Here is a 6288-nt window from a genome sequence, read left to right on the forward strand (position 1 = left end):
ATGTTAATAAAGCTGTAGGACTTGATAATATATCACTGAGTGTCTTGAGGGAATGTTCCAAAGAGTTAACAAAAGCTTTAACTAACCTCTTTGTGTCTTAGAGTTCCCAAGTTCCAAAGGAGTGGAAAGAGGGCAAAATTATTCTGCTTCATAAAGGGGGCGATAAGACTATGGCTTCAAATTACAGACCAATCTGTATGTCTGGAGTTGTGTTAAAGGTGTTAGAGAGAGCCTATTGAGAACCAGGATTGAGAATTGGTTGATGACTACATTATCTTTGATGGACAGCATGGGTTTGCAAAAGGAAGGTCATATTTTATCAATATACTTGCTATAACAAGATGACAGGTGCAGTGGATAAAGGAGAAGCATACATAGTGGTATATTTAGATTCTGCTGAAGACTTCGATAGACTGACATATGACAAGCTGGTAATTAAACTGGAACAGATGGGGTTGAATAATAGATTATTGCATTGGATATCGAGGAGGAAGAAGGTCACCAGTGGTGTGCCCCAAGGGTCTGTTGTTGCTGTTTAATTTGTATGTAAATGATATTGGAAAGGGTTTGAATGGTGATATTCAGTAGTCTGTAGATGATGCTAAGTTGGAAAAAAATATGAGGAGTGCAACTGTTGTAGCCTTGCAGCAGGACTTGAAAAGACTTTCTGAATGGGCAAAGGAATGGGGTTGCCAGTTATATGTAGTAAAGTGTAAGGTTTTTAAAGTTTGAGGAGCACAGATGGGATGCAGAGGTAGAAAATTGGTAGGATTATCTTAGGGTATGTGGAGGAGATGAAGGATCTTTATATAAAAAGACCTAAAATTTCAGAGCCACATTGCTAATATTGTGAGGACAGCACAGTGCATTATGGAAATGATGCAGTGAACACTGACATATAGGAGTAAGGATGTTATCATTCTGTTGTATAAAGATCAGACTGCATAGGATTACTGTGAACAGATTTGGTCACCAGGTTTTCAAAATTGTGAAGAGATGTTGGAACAGGATCAGAGATGATTAAGGTAGTTTCTGGTCTCTCGAATGTATGAAGGTAGACTGAGGAAATGCAAATTGCAGAGTTTAGTGGATAGAAGGATGAGGGAGGACATGATCAATAAGTCAGTAAGGGGTTATTACTGGATTAATGTGGATTAGATTTTTCATAGACTGGGTGGAGATAGGGGAAGAACAAGAGGCCATTCTTAGCAGCTATATAAGTAGGGTCTATGCAAGGGGGTGAGGAACAGGATTTTTGCAGGGAGACTTGTGGGTGACTCCAGAATGCCTTCTCTGGGAGTGTGGAGACAGTGAATGCATTCAAGTCATGGTATGATGTGCTGTTTGTGTGATAGAGGACCTTCCATGATGAATCAATGATTACATGGTCTAATAATAATAATAACTATGTGTATTGCAGGTGATGGTGGCAAACTTTGAAGCTTTGTTCCATATCAAGATCTACATCAACAAAATTTCCTTAGCATGCTCAATATGACTGAAAACTAGCTCAAGTTCTCTTGCAGTTAGCTTCTTAGTTGTAACATTCTCTTCTTGTTTGCACTCCTTTTCTTCTTCTTCTTATGCATGCTGTTCTTCTAGTTGAAGGAAATCATTCTCGCTTCACTGTTCTGAAAGGGAAGGCTTGAGTTTAAAGTCACCTTCTACACTGCCTCCTAATCAAAGCATAAGACGATCTTTAGATATTTTGTATCCTGGTTGAGATGCTTTAGTTTAAGCCAGGAAAGTTGTAGTTGGCATAAACTTCCAAAAGAGACCAGTTTTGTCGACGCTGAATATTTGCAGATGGTCATAATCACCCTCCTGAATTATCCTTTGCAATTCTTCACAAAACTTGGCCACAGAATCTTTATAAGCACTAGCAAATTCCCCAGTTATTCTTAAGTTATGCAGTCCAGCTAGATTTTTCAAACAATCAAACCACCTTAAACTCACAATAAAGCTTTCACATTCCTCTTGAAATTTGATCTCTTTCAGTGATGTAAAATATTGAGAGCTTTTTCCTGAATATTCCTTGTACTAAAAGGTATTCTTTTTTTGGTTACAATCCTCAATCCAGAGAGATAGAAGAAGTTTCATCTTGATCATTAACTGTCTTCTATTTTGGGTGATCTGCATGCTTAAAGAAGCAGTAGCAACTTTTCCTTGTTCTTTGTATTCTTTGCTCTTATTTAATATAGTTAACTGTAGACTAGCTGTATTCCAGATCTAGAATAATCATTGTATTACTAGTACCACTTTCACATCTCTTAATGACTTCCAGCTTTTCCTCTAACATAACTATTTTTCTTCTCTTTTTATTACTGCTGTTTCTTTATCAGTCTTTCTCTTTTCCATATCAGGGGTTGAATATAATAAAGCCTTATAGGTATCTAAATTAAAGCAAAATGAAGGAAAAGTGATTGAGAGAGGAAACTGAGTTTGCGATGATAGCTAAAGCTCTCATCACAAACTCTGATAGCCTGCTGAATGTTGCCTGCCACCACATGCAGCACTGCCAATGCCTACTACATTGACAAGTGCTGCTGCTTGCTGCAAATTCGTGTAACAAAATTGCATTAATTGATTAATTACTTAAAGTGGGAAATAGTATCATTTCATTCATTCGCACTAACTGATTATTGCACATATCGAATTCGCATTAAGTGAGGTTTTCCTGTATAAACATTTGGTACAATTGTGATTAGCAAACTAATTGGCCTATAATTATTGATATCACTACTGCCTTTTTTATGCAATAAGATAATCAAGGATTTATATCACTGCACTGGAATATTTTCTGTAGTTAAAATATCATTGAATATATCCAATATAACCATATGAAACTAAGAACCTCCTGATTTTACGTGTTCATGATTTTTATTATTCTTTGCTGACTTGAGGACTTTCCATAATTCTTCCATCATGATGGATGGTTCTGTATCAGTCTCATCTAAATATAGTAGAGAATTTGTATCTGTTTCCTTGTTTGTATATCAAATTCACTACATGTATTCATTATTTATTCTCTGTTGTATTGTACTATTCCTTGCTCATTTTTCAATTTTGGAATCCATTTTTTTTTTCCATATAACCCTTGTTTGATAATTTTCCAAGATTTTTTGTTTTCTATTATGTTCTGAATTGTTTTTAAATTATATTTTCTGATGTCATTTTTGATTTCTTTTCTAACTTTTGGATTCCCACAAATTCTATACTGTCTTTGCTACTTCTGTGTCTTCTTTTCCTTCTAATTCCTGCCCCCCCCCCATTTTTTTTTCTTGCTTAATATTATTCTTGTTATAATGTTGACCACAAATCTTCTAACACTGCTGTGCTTCACCCCTCTCCTTTTCTTCCAATAATTTGTAAAGATAAAATTCAAATTTATTGAATATCATGTTGGAGGCTTAATGGAATGTATACAGCACTCAGAAAGGATTAACATAGATTTAATACTTCCTACATTTCGCCCTAGTCACTAGGACATCTTCGTAATCTTTTTGTAATCTCCGAAGATGTCCTAGTGACTAGGACGAAATGTAGGAAGTATTAAATCTATGTTAATCCTTTCTGAGTGCTGTATACATTCCATTAAGCCTCCAACATGATATTTAATAAATTTGAATTTTATCTTTACAAATTATTGGAAGAAAAGGAGAGGAGTGAAGCACAGCAGTGTAAGAAGATTTGTGGTCAACATTATAACAAGAATAATATTAAACATGAACACAAATATTATACAATACTAAGCACAACCACATGGGTGATACTAAAGTCCTATCTTGGTGGAGCGCCCTCTAAAGGCAGTTGTAGGTGGCCTGGAATGTAAGGTGGGACCTCTGGTGATGAGTGTTTCCCAAATCTTCAGAAGCTTAATGCAACAGTATTTATTGAGATTTGGTTGATTTCTGAGAGCTGCTGCTGCTTCTAAGAATAGTCTCTCTTTCTTGAATTTGCTGTCGTGGAACATGGTGGTTTTCTTCCAAGAGACCCTGTGGGTGGTGTCCAAGACATGGTCAGCCAAGCCTGACTGACCATAGTTGTGTTTACAGGTGTAAGACTTGTGTTCCTCAAGGCGGATGGATGCTGATCTGCCTGTCTGTCCAAAGTATGGCAGCTTACAAGAACAGGGTACTTTGTAAATTCCAGGCAGAGGGAGAGAGGAGGGAGCTGATCTTTAGTAGAACGGATAAGGGTAGCAAGTTTGCAGTAGGGCTCGTATGCTGTGTGTAGGTTGTACTTTTTTAAAATCTTGGCTATTTTTTCGGATATGCCATGGATGTAGGGTATGGTGATGGCATTTTTAAACTCTTGTTGGCAAGAAGGACGGGGAACTGATTATTTTTTTTTTGATACTGTGATCGCTGTAGCCATTGGAGAGGAAAGTGCTGTGCTTTGTTCCAGTTCCACTGGAACAAAGCTTGTGGGCACTCTTGGTAAGTTTTAATAATGCCATATTGTTGAGAGGGGAAGGTTAACAATTCTAGGAAGGGTAAACAATTGTTCTTTTCCTTTTCCATAGTAAACTGGATTCTTGGATGTAGGCTGTTGAAATGACTGAGGAAGGAGTCTAATGTGTCTGGGCCATGAGACCAAATAGAGAACACATCATCTACATATCTTAGCCAAATAGAAGGTTTGAGTGGGCTGAGTCTATGGCTCGTTTTTCGAAATCTTCCATATAAAAATTGGCAAGAGGGGGTGAGAGGGGAGGAACCCATGGCGGTTCCCTCTATCTGCTTGTAGATTTTGTTCTTCCAAGAAAAATACCCAGAATTAATGGCAAAGGAAAATAGATCTAAGCTGTCAGACAGAAAAACGTTTTCTAAGAGAGATAAGGTGTCAGTTAAGGGAATATTGGTAAACAAAGAGGAGATATCAAAGCTTACCAATATGCCTGCATTATTCAAGGTTAAATTTTCTATGAGGGCTTTAAAGTGGTGGTTTTTTTATATAGGGTGGACCTTCCAGTGAGAGGGGTCAGAGAGTTGGCCAGCTGTTTAGACAGTCTGTAGCAAGATGAGTTGGTGGGATCTACTATAGGTCTAAGTGGGGAATTGGGTTTGTGGATTTTCGGTAAACTGTATATTCGGGGGGGGGTTAAGTTTTTCGTGATGTCAGGGGGCCAGGAAGATACTTTTTTAAGTAAGATTTTTAATTTCTTAACTTGTGTTTTTGTGGGGTAATGTTCTAGCAGGATGCAGGTAGCGCGATCTTGGAGGATAATATTCATTTTACGATTGTATTCACGGGTATTAAGAATGACTGTGGCATTACTCTTTGGTGATGACGATACTTTTTTCTTTGCGTAATTTTAGGAGAGCCATGCGTTGGGCATACCATAAATTACTTTTTGGAGGCGAAGAATGAGCAAGGATGTTGGCTACGTTAAGTCTGATGTTGTTGGCTATCTCCGATTGCAAGCGACTATAAGCTGGCGTACTTTGGACAGACAGGCAGATCAGCATCCATCCGCCTAGAGGAACACAAGTCTTACATCTGTAAACACAACTATGGTCAGTCAGGCTTGGCTGATCCTGTCTTCGACACCACCCACAGGGTCTCTTGGAAGAAAACTACCATGCTCCACCACAGCAAATTCAAGAAAGAGAGACTATTCTTAGAAACAGCAGCAGCTCTCAGAAATCAACCAAATCTCAATAAATACATCTGCATTAAGCTTCTGAAGATTTGGGAAACACTCATCACCAGAGGTCCCACCTTACATTCTAGGCCACCTACAACCACCCTTAGAGGGCGCTCCACCTAGATAGGACTTTAGTGTCACCCACGTGGTTGTGCTTAGTATTGTATAATATTTGTGTTCATGTTACATTAGTTGTTTTTGTAATCCCCAAAGATGTCCTAGTGACTAGGACGAAATATAGGAAGTATTAAACCTATGTTAATCCTTTCTGAGTGCTTATACATTCCATTAAGCCTTCCAACATGATGTCCTCACAGCACTTAAGCCTCTATACAGGAATTTATTAAATATATCACCATTTCGGCCAATGTTTAAAACTTTTCCAGCAACTTTTGTATTTCTAATATTTTTCTTATAATGAGAAAACTGTTAAGCATCAATGACAGTTAACTTTTCTGAGGAAAATTACTTGAGCATAAAAAAAGGATATCCATAAAGGTTATTTTTCAGTAATGGGATGTACCTAAACTTAAAAGATGTTCATCAAGTGATCGTGCCACTCCTCTCTGGGGTATAGGTTCTTGGGGTGAGGTAAAATCCATAAGTGATGGTTCACCTGAAAAACATAAGCAAAATGA

Source organism: Typopeltis vanoorti, chromosome 7 (genome assembly GCF_054136105.1).
Source record: "Typopeltis vanoorti isolate ZY-2024b chromosome 7, IOZ_Tvanoo_1.0, whole genome shotgun sequence".
In the NCBI taxonomy this organism is placed as follows: domain Eukaryota; kingdom Metazoa; phylum Arthropoda; class Arachnida; order Uropygi; family Thelyphonidae; genus Typopeltis; species Typopeltis vanoorti.